This window comes from Numida meleagris, chromosome 6 (genome assembly GCF_002078875.1).
Source record: "Numida meleagris isolate 19003 breed g44 Domestic line chromosome 6, NumMel1.0, whole genome shotgun sequence".
NCBI lineage: Eukaryota > Metazoa > Chordata > Aves > Galliformes > Numididae > Numida > Numida meleagris.
Window position 1 is genome coordinate 49,784,598 of NC_034414.1, and position 25,389 is coordinate 49,809,986.

General features: G+C 42.2%; 1 protein-coding gene across 1 annotated transcript in view; it reads left to right on the top strand.

Moving 5' to 3' along the window:
* EML1 (echinoderm microtubule associated protein like 1) overlaps positions 1 to 25,389 on the top strand; it is a 118,978-nt gene that overhangs the window by 13,959 nt on the left and 79,630 nt on the right. The gene's annotated exons all lie outside the window — the stretch shown is intronic.

Sequence of the window (25,389 nt, forward strand, 5' to 3'; positions counted from 1 at the left end):
ATCTTTATTCTATTAGTTACCACCAAGTCCTTCATCAAGAGGGGAAAGATATCCAACACAAGATCCTATAAGGAGCGATGGAAGGTGTCACTAGTCCTAGTGTCATGGGTCTGTCCCTGCTCCATAGCCTGAGCTTTCACTTTTGTACAGACAAGGGGGGTGAGGACTGCTGTCTGTTCTCTCCATACAGTACTGCTGCCTACTGCAAGGTCAAAATGCCTCTCAATAAGCCGAGTTATATGTTCATAAATTGACACTGGCTCTACCAGAAGCCCCAATTTCATTTTCTCCCAATCCATGTGTAGCAGAAATGCTGTCACAGATTGAAGAAGCGATGGAGCACCTGGTGGGAAGGCAGGGCCAACCCAGGAGAGCTCAGGTGCATTGCATGCACCTGAGTGACTGGAACGGGTGGATCCTGGCTCTACCCCTTCCCAGACCTCATTTAAGGGTTGGCAGTGGAGACTAGGGTATTTTCTGGAAATTCCTACATACCTGAGGCTTTCTGAAGGTAAGTAGCTTCTTTCCTTTATTTCTGTGTCCACAGCTGTTGCATTTGAGCAAATCCTCATTTGCTGCAGCCTAGGATCTTGCTGTTCTGCTATTATTGCTGTACTTTCTATCGCGTTACATCACGGCAGATTACAGCGCTGTGATTTAAGTCCTGGACAGCATAGTGAGTATGTATGTTTTTGAGATGGGGGGTTAAATCACATGGGGGCTTCTTTCATGGAATTAGATGTACCTTAGAAAGCCATCTGGTACAATTATTTATTACTTGCATAAATCAGAGCAATGCAAAGATGTCTGCCAATGAAGTTTCACACACTCTTGTTTCTGCTGTAACAACTACTACTAGAGAAAGAGAGGATTCCTTGTTTGATTGTTTTGCCATGTTTTTGTTTTTGAAATACTGTATGCTCCTTGAGTATTAATAGACAGTGATTTACTCATGAAATTTGTAGAGCAGCAAGAAATCGTGCTTGAGTCTTGCTGCTATGAAGGGAGATAGACTGCCCTAATCCATTTAGCTAAGGAAGATATAACCCATAGGAGAACAGACTGAGTAATGCTGGAGAGACATACACAAGCTGGTGTGGATGATACTGAGCCAGAGAACAGAGTGTTTAGATAGAGGCCTTTATGGGCACTCCACACCAGCAAATGAATCACTGAAGACATAACTAGTTGCTTCTAGTTTCTTTTGGCTTTTACACTGAGAAACATGCGTAAAGCACTGCATATAACCCACTGAAATATCCAAAAGTGGCAATGCTGGGGTTGCTCCAAGTGCCCTTGTCTTGGCTGGGCAGTGGTGCCCACATATGTATCTGAGGTAGTTCATTCTCCCAGCACATGTCCTCTGGGTGAGTGGGGAGGATGGGGGTGCTGACCTTCTGCAGTGCTGCTGTACCCCTGCTCCTGTGCTTTTCCCCAGCTCCTCCGTGGGAACAGGGGACTGCATCTTCTGATACTTTAGTTGTTGCTCTGGGCAAAATCCTTTGCCTTCAGCCTTAGGGATCACAACTTAATCCAATAATTCAGTCCAATGAGGGAAACCAACGTGTAACACAATATTTGTTTTTATCATTATATTCAATGTTTGGAAGTAATGGGCTGTAAACCCTATATGATTTGTGGCAGAGCATTGCATTAATGGTTATATAAGAAAAGCAAAGATGGCTCCGGTGACAGCGCTTAACAATTTTCTCTATCACTTTGATGACTATTCACCTTGAATGGAAAGTGCTTTTATGCACCACTGAAGCACAGCTAGTGCTCCAGGCACTCAGAAATGCTGAGGTGCTGCAAGACGTAACACTTCCAAGCTCAGCCGCTCTCCAGCACACGCTGCCTGGGACCAGGCCTGGTGCAGCTCATTGCCCACGGCACTGCTCCATCACACACGGATCGCACAAAATCTGCCCCGTGGCACAAAGCGTGGAGCTGAGCCCTTCCAGCTGCCTTCCGGTTTTGCATGATTACCAAGCAGATCTTACATTAAATTCCTTGTGTGAAATTGGTGGTAAAATATATGCAGGCCTAAGCTTGTTCCATAAGCTTTTATGGGATCCCAGCAGCGTGTGCTCGTCTTGTGGTGGAGACGCAGTGGTTGTAAATTGAGAGGTGATGCTCAAATCCAGCAGATCAGCATAAAGCCCTCAGGGTGTTATTCTTGCTGCAATTACAAGTAACATCTACCAGGAGCAGAAAGGGGAATAGGCTGCCATGCAGGGAATAGAAATGTTTCTCCTCAGTTGTTTGAGTGGGTACTGCAGACAGGGATAAATTGTTGTTGCTGCAAAGCTCCCAGTGACAAATTGATCCCCATCTATGTTTCCAGCTGCCTGGAGCACTTCCATATGGGAGACAGTGGTGGGGCTCTGCTGTGGTCATTTTAAGCTGATTTAAGTCTCCTTGTGTGACCTTTGCTTATACTCCTACGCACTGCTCACACACAGCCCCACTGATGCCGATGCCAGTAGGTGTATGGCACTTGCTGGCTGTTAGAGGCTTGAGACAGGGAACAAAAGCCCCTTTCTGAGTGCTTCCCATCCAGCTCAAACGCTGTGACTCACTTCACCTCATGTGGAACTGGCTGCTTAGAAAAACCAACACTGCCATCTTTTTACCACGCTTACGAGATCACAGCCTTCGGATACACAAAGCATTAGTCACTGAAGCTGATTCCATTAATGCTGAAGACACAGCTTGTACTTACTCTGTATGAGCTGCAGAAAAGGCTTCTTTATGAGAGGACTGTGGCTGCAGTTCAAACGTTTCCTAGTAGAAATATTTCACAGTCAAGCAATAGTATTATTAAGAGTTTGCAAGGCATCACCATATGCTTTATTTCTTCTGCAAGAGCCTCCCTAAAATAGATATTTTTGTACAGGTCCGAAGAAAATAAAAACCAACTGTTGCTGTTGTTGATTTCTGCAAAACCAGTTACTTAGGAAATAGAGAAGAAATCCCAGGCTCAGTTGTACAACATGATCACACTATCGATGTGAAATGACAACACAACGCTCCAAGTCAATCCAAAGTGAAAGCTGAACAGATCGTCCACCAACAAGTTTCTATCTTAACCTGCTTGTGTGAAAACACAAACTCAGTCTGGACTAAACAAAATTAACTATATTATCTTGTAACAAGATATTTTCTCATTTCTTTGAGTTCCAAAGATATAACTAAACTGGGATTGTTTAGTCTGGAGAGGAGGAATCTCGGGGGAGATCTTATCCTGAGGGAGGTTGTAGCAAGATGGGGGTTGGCCTGTTCTCCCAGGTAACAGCAATAGAATGAGAGGTAATGGTCCTAAGATGCACCAGGGGAAGTTCAGGTTAGATATTAGGAAAAAATTATTCTCAGAAACAGTGGTGAGGTATTGGTACAGGCTGCCCAGGGAGGTACTGAAGTCACTGCCCCCAGGGGTGTTTAAGAACTATGGAGATGTGGCGCTGAGGGATGTGGTCAGTGAGCATGGCGGGGGTGAGTTGGGGTCGGACTAGACGATCTTAGTGATCTTTTCCAACCCTTATGATTCTGTATCTAGTTCTTAGTTATCTATTTATACTTTCCTGAACATAAGACACATGCTTTTCACAGCTGAATCAGATTTATCAGATCTTCTCCTGTTTAAAACAGGGATGCTGCTGGATAAGTCAATGGATAGAAAAAGAACTTCTCCAGGTGGTGTCCATTTCGTGGAAGAAGTGGTTTGGCAGATCCAACACAAGCCCTTCTAACCACAGACTGTTTTATTACTGGGTATGCACTATCCCTCTCCAGTGACCTTGCTGTCCTAAGCGGGTTCTTATGACATCACCTTAATGCTGTGGCTTAAAAACAGCTTAATTAATTTAGTGTCTATGCATCGCTGTCTGCTGCCATTGTAACCTTCACATAAATAAAAAGAAGATAAGGCAGCTGCTGCCTCCCATGCAGAGTCCTCTGGGTCCCGGCCACAGCCCCCCAGGGCCCCCTCTGAGGAACATGAAGTCCATCCCTGAGGAGCCGGCCCTGGCGGAGCACAGCGGAGCACCAGACTTCTGTGCAGGTTGCTCATTTCTTTCATTACTTAACTCCACATTGCCAGTGACATGAGGATTACCTTGTATTTTATAACAGCTGGGATCTACAGCTCTACATCTACAGAGTAATTAATTTTCCTTAAGTGTGATGGTGCCTTGGTGTTAAGCAGTAAGTAGATAGGGTTACTGTAATGATGTTTTCTGTGGTCTGGATGTGATATTGTAAGATAACATCTGTTTCTGTGTTGTCCTATTTTAAAAACACCTGCAGCAAGAAAAAAAATCTTTCTGACTTAATACTGAGATCTGAACTCATCAACTTGTTTCTTTTAGGTATGATGTGTTCGCAGTGATTGTTTTAGTGTGAGTTTAGAACAGAAAATGGCTCTCCTTTTCCTTCAGTACAATCTGGAAAGCAGACAGGTGGCAGTAACACAAAAACACAACTAAACCAACTGTAATGCCATAAATGGTTTAACTTACTTTAATAAGAAGGGATTTGTTGCTTACCAGCTTGAGATTATAAATAACTACTTTCCTTCAGTAAGGAGAAAAACAAGATATGTAATCAAATGCCTGATTTTAAATTTACTTAATTTTCCTAAGTAGTAGGCTTTCAGATCTTCTTTTTATGTTACTCATCAGCTAATAAAAGAAATCTCCATCGAGAGATCTAGCCAAGAAAATCCAGGATTGGAGCTCCAGCTGACATTAATCCATGCAGATTAAATAGCTGTATTGTCTTTTTGCTGCTTTACCCAGCTTGGTGCATGCTCCAAAAACAAAAACAGATTTTAAATGGAAGAATGCATTGCATTTCTACACAGACTTCCCCAGAACCCCAGATTTCCTCTTCCAGCAGTGCCCAGGGCTGCTGCTTGCATGTGGTGTTGGCTTTGGGGTCTGCAATGTGGTCCTGGGTAGTGCCCTCAGTTCTTGTCGTGTGCTGCCAAATGGCCTCAGCAGCCATTCAGAAAGCCACCCTAGCTTGGCAGTTGGTATCACAGCAGCAAATAGTATCATGTGAATCATGTGTGTTTTGAACCTAGGCTTTGCAGAGCAAAAACATGTTCAAAAAGTTCCTCTGACAGCCCTGCTGCTGTGTCATACAGTGCTTGACTTGCTAAACGGGAGCAGCTGAGACAGCCCAGATTGGTAAGATGTAGTTGGAGCTGGCTGCTTTGTTCCGAGGGAGCTTTGCAAGCATGTTCTTGGCTCTCATGGGACAGGGTGAAGATGGAGGAGAGCTGTTATGGAACCAAGGTGTTCCTTCCTGTGCAAGCTGAGTATAGGGCTGTGGCAGACATCCAGGGGTTGCTAGAAAGACAGAAGTACAGTGAGATCTCTAAAGCCATCTGAAAATATCCAACTGGGAGGTTGGATGCCAGTGTTTGTGGAAGAGTGGATATTTTCTCTGTTACAGAAATAAACTTTGAGAAGATCTTTGGCCATGTATTGCCCATGGTGTCTAATAGATTGAATGAGGAACCAAACCATCCTCATGGACTCCTTTTGATTCAAAAAAGAGATAGCTATGTGGAGATAATGCTACTACTTCCCACATGTGCTGGGCAACTAGGACTCCAGCAGTACGATAAGAAGGGACCCCCCAGTGTGCCAGGCACGCCATGGAAAAGGGGACGTGGCCCTGGGTGGATACCAAAAGCTGTGAAGGGAGCAGCCACTCTGGATTCATTCTGCATGTGTTTTGGTATTGGTATTGAGTCCTGCGGGTGCTGCGCACTTCTCTGGCTTTTACTGCACATTGATCTTCTCCCTCTGTCCATGTCATCCCCAAGATGTTTTCTATCTTCTCTAAGCAGATTAACCAGCTGCTCATGCTCTTGGGCACTGACTCTAGGAGATGTGCTTCAGACCTTAAGACCTTAAGGTCTGTCTCACCTTTTTATTTACCCCTTTGACAGATCTGTGCTCAGAATGAAGGGATTTTGTCAGCTCAGCTTGCTGGGACATATATTCTGTTTTTGCAAGAGGAGTCCTGTTTATTTCCTCAGGCATGTGGTGCTGCACCTCTGTTCCCTGTGACACAGGGCTGGAGGTGATGCTGTTATGGGGAAATGCAGAGCACGTCTGTGCCAGCACTTGCACCTGTACCATCATCCAGGGTGTCACTGGGCACTGCGGGATGACAGCAGGTTATTGGGTTGGAACCCCTGATAATGGCAAACTGCACCATAGCTGGAGCTCCCACTTCTTACAGTAGACAAAGTGAGGAGCTGATTTGTTCCTAATTTGGTGTAAACATGAGGTCAAAAGTGTATGTGACAGTTATCATGAAGACTTCACGTACTTGCATAGAATCTGAGTGTAGAACAAGCCTCCAGTGAAGCAAGCTAATCTCTCCCATATGCAGCGTTGAAAGTGCACCAAGTACACAATACACTGAATAGATACATCCATTACTGTGTTTGCAGTCTAGTAAAAAGAACTCAGTGAATCTCTGAATAGAATCAAATGTATCCAAGCTAGATGATAAAGGGTTTGTCCATGGCTATGTGCGTTTCAGGATGCCTGTTAATCTGGTTTTAAAGCACGCAGCTGGAGCTGATTGCTGGCAATATTAACAGCCCCTGTAACAGTCAGATGATCAGTGAACAGCTAAAGTATCATGGGCAGGACAAAGCCTGGGCTGTTCCATCACTGCTTTTCTTACTGCTGTTCCCCAAGTTCCTGCAGCAATCATGCAACTGGACTCGTAGGGCAGCAATTACTATGGATACACAAACATGTCTTCCCTCATAAATTATTTCTGACTTGCATATTTTAAGTAGGACAATGAAGATATATGAACTAGAGAGGCTATCAGAAGTGTGGAGAGTTATTTTTTTTCTTTACAAAGTGATTTGGATTTGAATGTCAGGTATTTTTATGAGGCTATTCACTACAGCACCACCCATTTGCCCAAATCACTAGTGATAAGCCTGATCTATTGTTTACAAGGAAAACTCATATTAAGGTTGCTGAAATACAGCTTTCTATATTCAGGAGGGATCAGAATTTTCTTTTTTTTGCCTGGAAATTATAGTGTTCAATATAACAGGAAATTACTAAGAGAAGTATATATATATTTTTATCATTTCTTTCTCTAATGGCTGAATATGGTTGTCAGAAATGAGCAGTGAGAGAGGTTTTCATTTCATAGCCCGGAAACAGGCCTGTGTTGGAGCATTTCTCAGAATATTTCCTTAGATCCATGTGCCAAAGTAAGATACTAAAACTGACTTTCTTTTATCTTTTTATATATTACAGGCTTAACTTGACTGCTTTTTCTTAACCACATTTCCTGTTGATTTTGCTGTCCTTCTAAAACACAGATAATACCATGTAGGGACACTCCCCACATTTATTTACTATTTTTGGCTAATGAAATCCACATCACAATTTCTAAGCCAATGAGTACTTGTATGTAGAAGTACCACTACTGTATTTCTGCTGCTGTACCAGCACTGACTCAAACCTTCCCATTCTACTAGGGAGCGTATAAACAGGAGGGGGATCGATTGTTTGTGAGGGTGAATAGCGATAGGGCAAGGGGGAATGGTTTTAAGCTGAGACAGGGGAGATTTAGGTTAGATATTAGGAGGAAGTTTTTCACTCAGAGGGTGGTGATGCACTGGAACAGGTTGCCCAGGGAGGTTGTGGATGCCCCATTCCTGGAGGCGTTCAAGGCCAGACTGGATGTGGCTCTTGGCAGCCTGGTCTAGTGGTTGGTGACCCTGCACTTGGCAGGGGGGTTGAGACTTGGTGATCTTTGAGGTCCTTTTCAACCCAAGCTATTCTATGATTCTGTGATTCTACTGTATCTTCTGCACTCAAGTGACCCCTTTAGAATTCAAGTTTCTTACGTATACTAGCCAGGCACTTACTCTATGTCACTCTTTAGCATCCTTTATTAGTAGTTTGATTCAACAGCATGTCATTAGGTTACTAACAAGGCTCAGTCAGCTGGGAAATGCAAGCTGGAAAGCCCTGCACTGCAAGGTTTGTGTCGGGGTTCCTGTCCAAGGGTGCACATCTGCATCCCCCGTAGTGAATGGGTCCATGCTGTCAGCCTACGTGAGCCACCTGCCTTCAACTCCTCCATTACTAAAAATGAGGAGAGAAGGGTTAATTCATCCAAGAACATCTGAAGGACTTTTAAAATCCTTTCACTGATATTGCAAAATCTTGGCCATGAAACTCTTATTCAGGCAGAACTATGGATGGGAAGGCCCCTGTTACAGCTAGAATACTTTCTCTCCCAATAACTGAAAAATCTGCTACACATGCCGTTTTGAATGTGGCCTTCTATGCAGTAGGGTTTTAATGATCTCACTGTTGCCAAGATTTGCTTTTGAAGCCGCAGCGGAATATTTTTATCATGCCTATTAGGTAATGCACATGATTTTGGGGCACAAATTCCCCTATTCAGTGCCCCCAGACTGGGCCTTACCAATGTCACAGATGTTCATTTTCTGTAAATTCCACTAACGATGCTCTGAAAGTCATAGTTTTTTGTTGTTCAGTGCATCCTTGCTTTGTAGGCATTTGTTATATCTGGTCATTACCCCCTTAACAGAAAACTTTTTGTCTGATTAATTGCTCTTTAAAACAAAATTTCTGAGCCAACTTGAGGAAAGATAATTCTCTGACTAGTTTTTACTCTTCCATGTTGCAACACTTCTTAATAATTCTAATGGGATAGTTCACATTTTGTCTGGTCAAATTAGGGAATTTTGAAGTTTATGAATCTTTCAAGTGCTGCTTGATCTATGAGTCACTAATCATTTCATATTTTCCAAGGACCAGGCAAATTATTATTGCATGGCCATAATAAATACATTTGACTCCAAATCAGCTTCATGGAAGACTTGCCCTGACCAAAGACACAAACGCAATGGATGGCTGAAGTCCAGGCTGACTGTCCATACAGTCCTCAAATGAACGATTTCAGGAGGGCATGTTCCTGTTAGGATGGGAACCAGAGGGAGGAGATCACTGGACACATCAGAGCTGCTGTCACTATTTCAGGCTCCCATTGCCAAGTAATAGCCAATTCTCCTGTTTTAGTGGCTCCTTCAGTCAGTTCTGTTCTCTTGCCTTTTTTTCACAGTACTGCCTAAGAAACAGCCCTGAGCTAACTGGAAGATTAATGACGTGGCCTAATTGGTTTTGCCATCCTTAGAGATGATGGGCCAAATTAATCTCTGTTAGAGCTCCATTAATCTTTATGGATTTATACCCAAGATTAATTTGTCCCCATGATACTTATCACTCGCTGTGTGGGCTGTGGAAAATCACTCACCTATGCATGAGGATTTTCTCTTCCAGCTGGAAAACATAGGCAATAACTCTGAGTTCAGGGAAAATAAATGTTTCAAGTGCTGCTAGGATTTGTTAAAATGGATGATGCTTTTAAATAAAATGCACATTTTATTTCTGAATGTTAGTTTCAGTTTGTGCTTGTTCTCTTGCTTCTCAGTGAATCTTGGATAGAAACATTTTCCCCATGGGGTGCAGACGTGCCTAGTATTTATTCCAAGTGGTGTTTTGGCACTGTCATGCTGGGTGGGAATTTATGTGCTGATTATCCTGGGCCCAGGGTGTCACTCTTCAAGTTTTAAGGATTCGCATGTGCACGCCCAAGGGCAGGACTTGGCCTTTTGGTGTTCTGCTTTGTTCAGGCCAATTTCTACAGCTGTTCCTACGTGCAAATCTCACTGAAGATAGTAGGAGTTTTGCTTAAGTCAAGATTACAGGATTAGTCCCTCTACCTCCACTCATGTTTATTTTGGCAGCCACTTAGGTGGGAGATCTCCAGAACTTCCTAGCTCAGGTTCTCTCCATTCTATTCAGAGAAACACATTGAAATGTGCCTCTTACAGATTAAAGCAGCAATTGCATTTGGCGGGAGGCTCCTGTGTTTGTAGAAAAATGTTCTGGTAATGTCACCAATTAGATAAAACCGGGACTTCACACAGATAATAGAAAAGAATCTGCAGATAAGGATTGCAGCAATTTATTATAGCAAGGACTCATGCTAGAGGTGAATAACAAGCAATCCATCAGCTAGACGATAAAAAGTACACTTGAATTTTACAACCCATTCCCTTTTAATAACCCCAGGCAGCATTACTCAAGCAGAAAAATATATATGTTGAAATCTGTACTTTGCCATTAATGCATATTTAATGTGTTCAATTGGCTATATTAGCAAATATATGTATAATAAAGTTGACGGATTGATTGTTGTGTTTTTTTTCTAACAGGAAATTATGCAATAAGATTTAATCTTTGCAAAAAAATATACAGTGTGTTCAGTAAGAGATAATTACAGGGTTTTTACATTAATGTGTTATAGCTTTGAATGATTTGCACATTGCTGTGTATGTGGAGATATTTTTCACATATGCATTTTATTTTACAGATGGTGTTTGTTATTTCTTCTTAATTCTAGATATATAAAGACTGTTTTACCTATTCACTGGAATTCCAGTGGGCGTGCTAAATGTACACTGAAATCATCATCAATTATTTATTTGAGTTGGCAAGGAAAAATATTTTTAAAGTTTAATGAAGCCAGCAGTGATACACAGCTTCGTGTTGCTGAATAACAATGCTGGTGGCCAGTGTACTTCAGGTCAAGAATACAGAACCACCATGTTGATGCCTCAGGGCTCCGTTGTACTTCTCACAGCAAAGCTCAGGGGTGCAGGATCAGAGAGTCCAGGGACTGCATTTCTCATAAGGAAGTGGCAGCTTGCAGGTTGGGAAGGAAGTTTGGAGGACAGCATCCAAACTCAGTAGGTCCCAAAAACCCACAGAAAAGGCAGTTCTAACCTCCTTCAGGGTGCAAACCTGGAACAATTTGGGTAGACTGGAGGGGAAGCTTGAGAGGAATGCTGGAAAAAAAAAGAAAGAGAGAAGTTTAGCTTGGCTTTCCTCAGAGTTGAGGATATAGAGGTGTAAAGCAAAGTAAAAGACAGAACATCAATTCGATTGAAAGAAAAGCTTTTACATTATGCATAATTGATCTGGGGAGCTAACTACTTCAGAGTACAACTGGGGCCAAAAGCATAAAGGATTCAGAAAATAGCTGGCAATAAGAGAGGCCATGCAATCATCATTAGCTGCAGGAGGCAGAATTTTTTTATTTACACAAGGAAAAAATATATATGTATAATTCTCACTCCTGCAGCTAATGAAGATATATTTCTTCAGTCTTCCAGGGGCTAAGTAGCAAAACTGGAGATACAATTCTGCTGTGGACAAGCTATCTTACAAATGCCCGTTGTGTCACTCCAATCCCACTGGCACTGGGCTAGCCAGGCTTCAGGTGTGCATTCACTGGGCAGTTCTTGCTGGCGTGATGCTCTGTAGGGAGCATTGTGCTCTCCCCTGTGTTGTGGCTCCTGTCTGTATCTGGGCCAAATCCCAACTCTGTGGGAGCTGGGAAGGGAGGCTCTGTACAGCATTCAGCCTCCCACCAGCCTCTGTGTCCTCACAAGGGGGAAGAGAAGCCTTCCCCTGTGGAAGGGAGACGGAAGCCTCTGCTGACCTGACCATGCCTGCCCAGCTCTGTCTCTCCGGGGAGAGGAGCAGGAGCGCAGTGCAGAGCCATGGCTTCCTCTGCTGCTGCTTCCCAGATCATGCAGGGGATAGAGCTGCACAGCACAATGACCCCTTTATGCACCCCCAAAACAAAGCGGTACCAGACGGTCATCCTCTGTTTGTGCCTATTTTTGAAAAGCCTACTCTGCGCCTGCTGGGAGTTATGTTTTCGAATGTTCCTTTTTCTGTACTCTCTGAGTCATATTCCCATCATTCCTATACCTCACAATATTTTCCCATTGCCATAGTGACTGCTTGCAAGGAAAGCACAGCTGAGTAACTTCAGGTTTTTCCTGAACCCAAAACTGCCTGCCAGACCGGACCTCTGCTTCAGTCTGAGTTACAGCAAGCAGGCAGTGCAAACCAAGCAGTGCATTTTGTTTGAAAGAGAATCATAATTCCTTTCTAACACGGAGGTGACATTGGCACCTGTTAGGTCTAAAAGTCCTCCCACTGAATAATGCTGGTTGTTCCAATCCTAAATCTTCTCTGGAAGCAGGCAGTGCCTCCCTAGCTGAATTCTAAGAGAGCAGACAAAATAATACTATTGCAATGGTAAGTTATGTGCTGTTCATTTGCTTATTTTTCCCCCTCCCTGAAGCTGAATTCCATAAAATTAGAATGAGTCCAGAGAACCTCTGTGTTTCTGAACACCTCCCTCTGTCGGACACAGATCCAAATGTCACAGCTTTCTCAGATGTCACACTGCTGTGCCTGAGCAGAGCAGCAAACCTTTGTTCCAGAAATGGGACAGTATGGTTTTAACCATTATGGATTAGGTTCTGGAATAAAAGATACATACATCAATATGCAATATGTAAAAATACACATTTAAATTCACATAATGTAACCATCCTTTATATATAAAACACGTATTAAATATATATGTATAACTGTATTTTGGATAATGTAAAAATTAAATTGTTCTCGAGGAAAGTACCTCTGTTAATGCTGTGAAGGTAAGTTTAGAAAAATGTTTGTCCAGACTTCAGGGCTAAAGATCATTTCAATACCTGTCTAGAAAACAATGTCTCCAAGAAATAAATCGTATCTGAACATCACAGTTTTATGAGGGATAGAGAGGACAGTTTGTACAGAATACTTTTGGGTGTAGCTCTCTGTGAATACTGGGAAAAGAGTGGCATAAGTGGCTTTCTTCTCATACAAGGGAGTATTGCAAACACACCCAAATGTTCGATGCTGTTCACAGCAGTACTTTGTGACGTGAAGCCAAACACTGACAGAGTTCACTCCAAAATGCTTTCAGATGTGCTGGTTACAGATGCAAGAAGCATCAAACACAGAGTTCTCCTCTCTATAGCTGTGTGTTTGCTTGCTGAACACTGTTTAGAAGTTGTTAACTGAAAGCAATACCAGGGTCAGCATGAATAACCTTCATACTTCAAGGGCTTGGCCTATGGCATTGGCATTGTAGGAGTGGATCCAAAAAAGGGAATGGAGTAGAAAAATCAAATCCCAGCCATCCCACATTTTGTTTTGGAAGCTGACAAGACTGAGGTGTCCTCACTAATGCCTACCCAATCCTTTGGCATTCCACTACGGTAACTGACAGTGACTTTTTGCCAAGTTCTGGCTCTGCTCTGTGTCTCTGCAGGGAAAGGGGCATGAGCTCACTTTATAACAAGCACTTCCAAATTGTTACTGCTTAGCCCTGACCTGATGCGCACCAGTGGCTGTAAGAAAGGCTGATTCTCTATCACCAGGACCCGACTGTAGAACCATATAAATAAATACTCAGGAAAAAAATGAAATATATTTCTTGATATTACATTAACTAAATTCTTTCCCTCATCAGCTGACCTTGCAGGTGTTAGGAATTTATTGCTGATGACTTACTGGGAAGAAAGATCTAATTTCCTTAGAGAAGAAAATGGAGCAGTGAACCCCTACTTGGTGTTCAAGTGGGCAGTCAGCCTATTAGGGCTGGAGTCTTCATCTTATTATCCCAGACTGACAGCAGCTGTGAGAGAGTCTGTAAGTACAGCAGGATTATTTGAGGTATTCCTGCCTCCATCATGTGAATCAAGCAAAATGAAAGTGAGAACAGCAGAATAATGTTCGTGGAAATGGACCTGTGGTTACTGTTTCCCAGAAGGCTTTAAGGACTGAACAATAATGGAGTGAGGATGAAAAGTCTTTGTGGGTTCACCTAGTCCACCTCTGTAAATGGGACAGGTATTTGTCTAGTGTGTTCTTGAAGACTTTTCATGGGTGCTCTGTAACTTTCCTAAGCAACTTGTTCTGGTGCTCTACTGCCCTGACAAGAGAGGTTGTTTTTTTTCTCTAATGTCTAATCTGAGTAAGAAACTTTCTTGCTACAATTTAAACCCTCCCTACACTTGCTCTAACTGCCACAGTTTTTTTTTTTCTGATACAATAATATGCTCAAGGAGTTGTATCACACCCTTTCCCACCTCCTGTTTGGGTGTGACAGCCCTAGATTTACTCAGCCTGCCCTACCCAGGCTGTGCTTTCAAGCTCTCTCTGATGGTTTTGGTTGTCCTGGGGGTTCTCTCATTGTGGCAGCCTGTGTTTACTTACAATATGGTATTCAAAACTGATCTCAGTGTTCCAGATAAGATGTTATCAATGCTGAGTATGGTGAAAGGATTACATCATACTTCTAGAGGATGATTTATCCATACCAGTTTGCTGCACTCTGCACAGCATGGTAAACTAAATGTTCAGTTCATAGTCTAGCCTTGGTAAAACTGTTTCCCAATCAGTTATTACTCACCTTTCAGTAGATAATACCTATCTCAATGCAGTCCCCCGTGGCAGACCTCAATACCTTTTATCTTGCCTTTACAGACAGTTCCTTCAAGCTGCCAAGACCTTTTTTTTAAAAAATTTTAATCTACCTACTGACTAGTGTACCAGCTGGGACCTGCCCATTTAAGTAAGCATGTTCTCTACTCCCTTTTTCCTTCACTAAGAAAAATGTTGAATATAATGGGACTAAGGACAAAGCCATGCAGGGTTGTATTTCATCCATCCCTCCATTTTGTGTCGTTTCTAAGGTATAATTACCTGAATGGTTTTACACCTGACAGAACAGGTGTAGCAGGGTCACCAGGGATGTGCTTCCTCATTTGTTTATGAGAGTTCTAAAAGCCTTGCTGAAGGCTTTTGAAGACATCTGTTCTATGACAACAGCAGCTTTCTCCCTAACCACAGCACAATGCGGTCATAGAAAGAGCTAGGCTCATTTGACAAACTTTGTTTTTACAACTACATCTGAATCTCCCCACTTCCCTATTATCTGCTATGAACTCACAAATGCAAAGGCCTAATGTGTTTGTTGAAACGTAGGTTTAATGAAGACAGTTAGAAAATTAGTCATTAATTAGTTGTACCTTGTTGTCATCTGTCAGATGCCATTCTGCGCCCAAGTAGTGAGCCAGCATTCCCCTGGCCTCCTTCTTACATGATTATAGCATGACATCTTGTTATCCCACTCTCTCTGCTTGCATTTTATTTCATGCTTTTTTTTCTCTGATTCTGCCTTTACATACTTTTGCCATTCATCCATAATCATCCTGAACAATTTTAACACTTTCCACATACCTTCTTCTGGCCAGGTCAGAAAGGGTCTTGTGATGTAGCCAGGGACTTAACTACTCATTTATTATTACATTTCCCTTCCCTTCCCCTGCACTGGGATAATGTGTGTTTCTGAGCTCCAAGGGAAAACATGCAGAGATGGAAAAACCCTGATTTTCAAACATCATATGCCATATTTCCTAGCTTCACATGGGAGGAAGTCATAGTTGAATGAGAAAACAAAAACTCCTCATCTGACAAAAGGAAAAAGGTCAAAATGCTAACCTATATCAAGGCTCTCCCCTAGCTGTGTGGTATGAATTGGATGCAACTCAAAGTCCAAGGTCTGTGGAAAACACAAGCAAGAGAGAAAAAGACATTTTTCCTGTGGTCCTAATCTGCTCAGCAGAATTAAATGTAAACAAATATTTTACTCTGCTTCTAGTCTCTAATTGCACGGTTTTCCACAAATGAACATCTACAACTGTTGAGTATCATGAGTCATATGTATTCTTTTCCAGCACAAAGTATTTACTCCTTATTCTTGGATGGTCACCAAATGGCATTTATAACAGTGAGGTTGGCAAAATATCCTTTTGCAGAGTATTTACAGGTTTTCTTCAAAACAGCTTACTGAACTGAAACAAATGCTGTGAACTTCCTATAAATGCATTATCTTCTTAATTTGTCAGGTGAAGCTAAATGGCAACAAGATTCTTTTCCTGCCAAAATGATAGTACATAACTGCTGATGTCTTGAAATAAATGATATCATGAAGGAATGGGGAGATGTTCTAGAAATATAAATCTGACAACTCTGGATTCAGAGTTCCAACTTCACCAAAAAACTGTTTAGTTGAATGAAATCTCTGATGAACGTTAAACAGTGGGTTAGATTATTTGTAATTATTTTTTTATATAGCACCATAAAGCTATATAGACTTTATATAACTTCTCTAAATTTTTTCCAATAAAAAGTCATGAACTCAAAATTTCAGCTGAAGTTTAGTGCTCTGCAAGGCTGCAGCAGCCGCAGGCTGGGCCTGTTCTACCTACGCTTTGATCTGGTTGGGCCTGCTCACCTCTGTGTGGGAATATTCATCTGAAGCAATGCTTTTGGGGAAAAAAAGCAAAGTTCTTAGTTGCAGGATTTCTCAGACAACTGTAAAACATATCATGAGCTGTTTATGGCCCAAATACTCATTAAACAGCTCCTGATGGGCAGAAGAACTGTGCAAGAGGATGAATGTAAGAAGCAGGCAGCGAGCGCGGTGTGCCAGGGCTGTGTTGTGACGTGCAGAGCAAGGTCCCAGCTCGGCAGCCCCGTGGTCACGCAGTGTCCCTTGGCAGCCACCAGCCCTCTGCCAGCCAGTGCACACTGTGGGGGTTTTGTGTTCTTCATTCTTCCGTTCATGGCTGCATCTGCTTGTGTAATTTATGGAGCACAATACATATTTTTCTTTTGAGAGTCATTCTGTTCTTTATTCCAGTATTTATTCTGTCAGAGAGTGGTGGGAGAAGGAGGGGTTGTCGTGCATCAAAGACTTGAAAAGAACTTGTCTTTCTGCTCTTTTTCCCCTGAATTATGTCTGCAGTAATGACAAAATCCTTTTAGCTTCTCTCCTTTCCCTTAACCATAGCTGTGATTTTCTCTCACTCCCTTGAAAGTTTGAGAGAGAAACATCAGGTGATGAAGTACTTGAGAATTAAAGTGCTGCATCAGGAAGCATTTTTAAAATTAGTAGAGTCAGTATGAAACAAATGGCAGATTGTTCCCTACGCTGCAGTGCTGGCAGCCGGGCACAGGGCCTGGGCAACTTCTCAGGGCCTCACTCAGGGACTGTCACTACTGCCCCCCATTCTTTCTCTGTTCCCCACCCTCCAGATGCCACCACCAAGAGCAGCATGCCATACATGGCTTCCCCGAGCAGATCAGTAATCCCGCATCTTGCACTGCCTCTCAGAGGATCTGAAGAACAGATGCCTTCTTCCTCAAAAGCCAAACATTTCATGACTGTGTGAGCCTGATCCCTTAATTCAAACCTCTATGCCTACTCTTGTTCCTGGGCAAATTAGTGAGGGCTTCTTTGGTCCAATCACTGGTTTTGTTTCATCTTATTTATATTTTATGTATCAAAAGAAGATGAAATGTGAATTTTCAAGGTTTCTGGATGTGCTGTCTGTGAATACACAGGAAGAATTTACTTTCGAAAAACACATGTAACACAAAATTGCTTCGATTGCATTGCAGGCCTTGCAGTGATTGCTCAGATCAGAACAAAAAAGTTTCTTCCAAGCCAAGTCCTGCTCCAAAGTAAATTTAAAAGTAAATTTAAAAAGTTTAATTCAAAACAAAACTATGGTTACCCACAAAAACAAAAGTTACACCCCATGCTGGAAGTTAGTGTAAAGCGATGCTGAAAATGGCAGGAAAGGATTGTTCCCTACTGCTTTTTTTTTCAAGCTAGCCAAGTTTATACTAGCTGATGATTTAACTGCTTTCTTCCATCCATAGATTTCTTCTCCATAGATTGCACTGAGGGATCTTGTACCAGGAAAGCAGAAATGGGCTGAGGCAGCAAAAGCACTGCAGGGATGTAAGGTTTCAAAGTAGGTGGTCCTGGGCTTTGGTAGATATCAAAGGAATCTGGGAGTGTAGTGGGCTGAGTTTTCTGTGTGTCCTTCGTGGGTCATCTCTAGCAGCACCTCTATCCTCTGCCAGCTCAGGAAAAGCTCAGTGGTTCAAGGAGTTGGAACCAGGAGACTAGCTGTTGTGCTGTGCAGAGCTAACACATGTGGCATGAACTGGATACTGTCTGCCTTCTCCTCCTGCGTCTTTTTGTGTAGTTAATACTGCATTGGATGAAAGATACTGAAGATGCATAAGCAAAATTGTAAGCAAGGTTAGTTGAGGTGGTACATGGGCATGGGTGACGGCAGGAGCTAAGATCACAGGTAAACCCTTTTACTCTCTGTGATTTGTTTGCTAGCACAAACTAGCTTTTCCAATAGATTCCCAATAAAGGCAAGCATAAGATTAAATCAGTAAGGGAAATGCAGCAGTTTTACTGGCTGCCTCTCAGAAGACACTTGCCACCATTCATTCTCCACTTATCCCAAGGAACCTTAAAATGTCCTGTCTGGGCACATTTCCAGTAGCATTAAGTATCTGTTTTAGCTCTTATTGCAAATGTAAAAGATGACATAAATGAGATTGGTGAGCCCTTTATAACATTAGTGTGTTGAAGTGATGTGGTGCTTCATCTTATACATACATTTTTATGTGTGCTTTACTATTTGCATGGCTGCCAGTAAATTTTCCTAATATGCATCATTTCCTACAATGTCATCATTGTGCTGGATCCTGAAACAGTGAATAGTGACATAGGAAGGTTTGAAATTATGAACATTGGTTCTGATAAGTTGCAAGTTTAAACAACCCTTCTACTAACTGAGGAATGAGATAAATAGTGCTGTGATACCTTTCTCTATTCCAAAGTGCTGTGGGCATATGTTTGCAGATGAGACCTTTTATCTTAGAATATTCCCAACCTATATCCTTTTCTCCTTTCTGTTTTCTACTTCTGCATTTTATACCATCTTATAAATTCTCACTGTCAAATTAAAATTCTCATTCTAAAACCACAACAAATCGAGTATTTTACTTCTACATTGTTAAAAAGAGGTAAGTTTTGTGTGCATCTTAAAAGATCAATTTACTGTGTTGTATTTTAAGTATTTATCTTTTTTCCTTTTTCTTTTAAATACATCTATTAACCTCTAGTCTCCTCTCAATTCAGAAGGCAAGAAGGCATTAATTTATATTATTATGGTTTTGAATAAACCAGATTTTATATAGTAACAAAATATGATTTAAGTATATGCGTAAGATAGGCCTCCGGATTATTTATTGTCACGGTGATCTCAGCCATGTGCAGGAGGAGTGTCTATGCTGTGCTAGACACAAAAGCATTCCTTTTTGACATCTGCTGGAAGAGCTTCCGAATACCCCAGTGCTGGGGCATCCTGAGGTTTCAGTGGATGCAGGAAAGCTCCATTTGCTGAGAGGGAATTCCCCTGGGAGTGATGCAGCTGTGTGGGGACAACCCTGCTGGATCCTTTGTGCTGAACTGCTCTGGGCCCATCCTGTGTCAAAGCAATTGCACCACAAACCAGATGAGATTTTAAAGAGCTGAAGCTTTCAGCCTCTACTTAGGACTGAAGCCATCATAAATAGGGCTGGAATAGAAGAAAAGAAATAATATTGAAGAGTGTATTGGTAATTACTTCATGTGCTGCTATCCATCTTGCTCCTCTTCACTTTGTCCTCTCAGAGTATTAATATCTCAAAAATGCTATACTCATCAGTAGAGATTGCTCAGAGGTGGCAATGGAGTTGCATTCCTATGCATTTGTAGTGCACGTTGCTTCTCATTGGTTTAGTATCACAATGCTATATCCCTGGTTGTAACAAGTCTGCAGCCGACCATTACATACGTTGAAGTTCATCGAATCTGAGTTGTTACAGGACCTTTTGAAAATAAGGATATTTCTATTGCAGAGACTATGCTTGAAAGCATTTCATAATGAGCTGTATAAGTAATAACTTCAGTGTTTGTAGGCAGGATACTCTAATGGTTAGTGCACCCAGGTGGTGGTTATTCCGGTTTTATTCTACCTCTGACCTCCCAGTGAGACTTTGGCTGTGTTGTGTTTTCCCTCTCATTTTCTGAATGTGTAAAATAAAGACAGCATTTAGTTTACAAAGGTTGTGCTCAGCACAACCACTGTGTGCTGAGCAGTTCGTTGTCTTCGGCTGGGAAGAATCACAGATGTGCAAGGCATTATTCTTTTCATCTTCAAAGTGTTCTTTTCATATTTACAAATTAATTGATTTACAGACCAGTATTATTTTTTCTGAGCAGTGTGACTGAGAAGGTTCTTATTGAAATTGTGTAATTTTCTCTGTAATTAATGTATGTCATTTGGACCAACACGATGTGTACAGGCTTACTGTAACACATTCTCATTTGGATAGTAAAACATGCGTACCTTTGATGGTTTCATCCCACATTTGTTATATTGTATTTTTAATGTGCTCAGACTGTGCTTGTGTAATGGTGATTCTCCCCTTACATCCCTTCTTTCCCACATGCAAGAAGTACGCTTTGTAGTGACATTCATGCAGACCCCTGCTGTGTCTGAAGCAGTGGACTCCTGCTATTCAGATGAGCGATTATTCCAGCAGCTGAAGTGTTTTCATAAAGGGGACCAGGAGGCAAGTCTGCTGGAGAGCAGTAGGAAAGGAAATCCTTATCTGAGCCTATGATAGGACCCTGACAGCGAGCCCCACTCTAATACCTGGAGATAGTCTGCTGGTGAGGAAAAAGCTCTTCTGAAGAATGAAGGCAATTTATTCACCTCACAAAATTGTCTTCAAAAACAAAACAAAGAAACAAAAAAGAAAGAAAAACAAACTTCTTACTTCAAACTTCTGTCTGCTGCTGCTCACTGGAGAAAAAGGGCAAAACTGCAAAGAAAAAAATTAAAAAAAGTCTGTCTAAATGAGGATTTAGGCAGACTGCAGGCAGCTAATTCCAGAATATAAAGAAAGAAAGGTACAGACTCCTTAGCAGTGTCTATTGTGATAGAACTAGGAGAAACGGTTTCTAACTAAAAGAAGGGAGATTAGGATTGCATATAAGAAGGAAGATGTTTACAATAAGGGCAGTGAGATGCTGAAGCATGCTGCCAGAGAGGTGGTGAATGTCCTGTTCTTGGAGACACACAAGATCAGGCTGGATGGGGCTCTGAGCACCTGATGGAGCTGTAGGTGTCCCTGTTCACTGCAGGGGGGTTGGACTAGGTGGCCTTTGAGCGTCCCTTCCAGCTCAAACAATTCTATAATTCTATGAACTTAACCCCAGAGCCGTCTGCTCTGTGCCCACCTCATCCAAAAGTGCTGCAGCCTTGGAGCTCACTCTCCCTCCCTCCGCGGGCTCCCACACCATTCTGCTGCTCCTACACAGTGTCCTTCAAAATTCAGGCAGAGCACTATGCCAGCAAAATGGGGCCTGTGCTGCTATATTACCTATCTCCTGGGGGAAGTACAACTGGAAGAGCATGAACACTGTGACTCAAGGAGAAGCCCCCAGACTTGTGCAAGCATGCCATTTGAGGGCTCTCAGGTTAGAGCAGAGTTGGACATTAGGTAAGACTGCAGATGGTGAAACAGACACTTGCCTCAAATTGAAGCAAAATGAGTTACAGAACCAACTCACATGTCAGTGAGCGTGGCCTAGCAATCAGATGATTTCCAGCAAGCTCGAGGGGCTCATCAGAAGTTAGTCACAGTAAAATAGATGCTATAATTATATCCACTGATAAATTTTAGTGAAACCAGCACATCTGCTGACAGTGCTAGATGCTTTGCATATTGAAGTTTTCTCTGGTTACAAAATAGGCTCAGTGTGTGCAGCAGCTGTCCAAACTTTTCTGATCTGTTCTGTGGACATGCATTACAGTGACCTGAAATCAAAACCTTTCATCCTCTGCGCTGAACTGAGCCTTCACCTCTTCTAAATTCTGCAAAGAAGGGCTGAAATTGCCTAAGCCCACTGGCAGATCTGCATAGCAGGTTTTGCTGTGGAGACCCAAACCCTAGCATCCGTCCCTCACCAAGAGCCACCTCATGCCCTGAACAAGATCACTGAAGGCAGTGGTGTCCTGCACAGACTGAGATGTCAGAGGATGCAAGGTAGTCTGTCAAAGCAATCACCAAATGGCAAAAACAACCTGATGCTGTTGAATGACAGAGCTAAAGAAATGACCTGGAAAGGAAAGTCACTTTTGAAAAGTTCTTCTTTACTGATCAGATGGAATATGTTGGTATTCAGCTTTCTTTTCTCTCAACATTCTTGCTAAATGTAGATAGTATGGGAATAAGATTTAGAACCAGTGCTATTATTTTAGTGGATTTTAAAAGGATGCTGTAACTCATTTTTGTTTTTTGTTTTTTGGTTTTTTTTTTTTTGTTTAATATTGGCATTGGGATGGGAACAGCTTGCTGTGATGTTATCTGCTACATCATACCAGAATACTATACAATTCTATCCTGTTGAGAGTTATGAATTGTTACAATTCTGACATGAAAATGCTACAGGATATTTTTCATATTTATTAGTAATGCAAAGAAATAGAGAAAAAAAAAGAACAGGAATATATATAGCATCAAAATTCTTTAATGACAGCATGTAAATGAGGAGCCTAAGCAAGGTTTCTTTGTCCTAAAATTGGAGTATGACCACCTGAGAATTCTACTAAGGATGTGTAAAAAAGCTCTTTTGTTTTCATGCACCAAATAGTTATTTGTATTACACCACTCAGTACAAAAGATACCGAATATGTCATACAGAGTTTCTTACAATGTCAGCAGTAAGATGCACAAATGTATAACAAAGCCCCTCAAAATACATCAGTCCCACTATATTGCTTAGGATGCTACATTCACATTTACATTTTTAGCTCCACCGCCAGGATGCCCACTGACACATTAGTGAATTCTTCAGATCCATTGTTCCATTGTTCACGCCACCAGATATAATTTCTTTTTCATTTTGTGCCTTGTATTGCAGGTTAGTGTAATAAGATTGTAACAGGTCTAGAAATCATTGCAATTAAATTAAAATAGTGTTTTCCAACACTTGCCCTCTAAAAAGAATGGCATCATAACCTCATCTAGAGACATGAGCTGAGTTCACTTTCTGTCATATCACTGAGACGATTTTCACTGTAGTGAGCTGAAAGGCTTCACTGTTGGCTTCACAACACCTTCACAGCTAATTTCAGTAGGCAATCCATTGCGAGGTTCAGGTATTTTCTCTTTCTTCAATGGTGCTGTGCTCTGATCAGGTTTAGAAGTCATTTTCTAAGTGAATTTTAATTTGCCCTCTCTGAAATGGAGCTGTATTGCCCCTTTTTGTCCTTTCTTCTGCAGTGATACACATTGTAAAAGTTACCGGGTGTTTACTTCTCTAATCTTGCTAACGCTCTCATTGACGTCACTTTTTGCTATAGGTGTAGTACTTTTGGATATCCTTTTCCATTTAATTCACCTGGTGTTGTAATTGCTACAGAACTGTACAGAAACTGTTTTGACATTAAAATCATGCACTGCAGTACAGATTTCATAGGTTTCTTTTCCAAAGTATGCACAACTTAAGGAGGTATGGATGAAGCTAACGTTGACATCTCCTGGAGAGCATGCTACTTGAGTTGAAACTGTCCCTAGCAAGTGGAAAATTAGTGTATTAAAACGTGCCTCATCCTCAGAATGAGGAACTTATCACAGTAATAATGCTTTGAAGTGAACTTCTTAATTAAAACTGGTATTAAAAATGAGCTCCTCTTTTCTAGTACTGTAACTTATCTGAAAAAATCCCATGCATATGTACATATTTGTGTGTGTTTGTGTATCATTCTAGAAAAATGTGATATTTTGGAAAAGTTTGATAGATTATGCCTAAGAAGGCCATGAGAAAACCTAACGGACCTTTGTTAATTTTAAAGATGAGAAAGAATTATAGCTAATTTTAAACATAATATTTTTGAAGTCATTTTCATTTTTATTATATTTTATTTTTAACTAAACAACTACAAATTTCATTTCTTTTATAGCCTGCAGCTATAAAACACAGTGCTTTCTGTCAGACACAAACACCATCATGCTGGTTTGGAGATCTCTTCAACTCTACCAATATTGGCAATGGCAATTCAGCAGGGAGCACTTTTCACTCAGATTTAATACGGAACTGATATCTCAGCCTAATTTTATAGCATATTTTTGTGTTAGCACTACTATGGCTCAGTGGTTGGTGAAAAGGCTCATATATACAGAACTCAGGCCTGTAGCTGGATCCACATGATGGAACTGTCATGCAAAAAAAGCTCCTTAAAGGACTGAGACATAAAGACACACTTTAAATGTTCTGGCATTTTTCAAGAGGAAAGGTGCTATAGAAATGCAACGCGTTATTTTTGTCATGTCTGCAGAGGAGCTTGAAATAAAAATGGCTTTTGATCACTGAACATGTTAGCATTTCTAGCACAGAAACTGAAGCCAACTTTTACACAGCCTAATAGTAATAGGACAAGGGGGAATTGCTTTAAACTAAGAGAGGGGAAATTTAGGTTAGATGTTAGGATAATATTCTCTACTCGGAGGGCGGCGAGGCCCTTGCACTGCTGCCCAGAGAGCCGTGGATGCCCCATCCCTGGAGGTGCCCAAGGCCAGGTTGGACAAGGCCCTGGGTGGACTTTAAGGTCCCTTTCAGCCCAAGCCTAGGATAAGGTATAAAACTATTTTACATTACTAGCCACCAGTTTGCTACATTATGCTCAAAGCACTGAGAATTGACATTATAAAAACACAGATAAACAGTAAAAAACTGTTGAAATTATTTTAGTGTAATGTATGAGAAGAATGTAACAATACTTCACTCCTCAGATGGTTCAAACTACAGACTGGCATAACGAACTGCAGCACATATCTTCACCTTGTTATTGTAAGAGAACATCAGTCACAGTACTATGGTGACAGCTCTATCCTCTGGCCACAGGGCTGCCGCTGAAATCAGTCGGCTGCGGGGCCAATTCCATGCAGCGGCTGCTCCAGTGGAAGCAATGGGAGCTGTTAAACTGGCGGAAGGGGGATGCTGAGGCTGCACCTAACTGACAGGCTGCCCCAGTCCTACTGCCAAACTCCTGCCAAACGCACGATGATCTGATTTGTAACTCTTTGCATCCCAGACTTCGTCCTCTTCCTGCTGACTTCAGCCTCCGGTTCGCTTCGGGGCACTTTCCCAGGGACCTTCCGAATACAGAGGTGTTTCTCCCCACCTGCTCCCTTCGGGGCGCTGCTCAGCAGGGCTCACCCCGCGGGGCCCAGCCTTCGGGCCCGTTGCGCTGCAGCCCGCCCCGGCTCCCCACGGGCTGCAGGCGGCTGCCGAGGAGAAGCGGCCGCAAGACGCCGCTCTCGGCTCGGCTTTCCTTCCGCGGTCTCCTTCACCGGGAGCCTCCCCGCGAGATCCCGCCGGCCGCCCTCTGACGGCGGAGGGGAGATCCCGGGCTCCGGCTCCGCGGCAGCCGGCGGCGGGGAGCGCCCCGGTGTGCTGTGTGTGTGT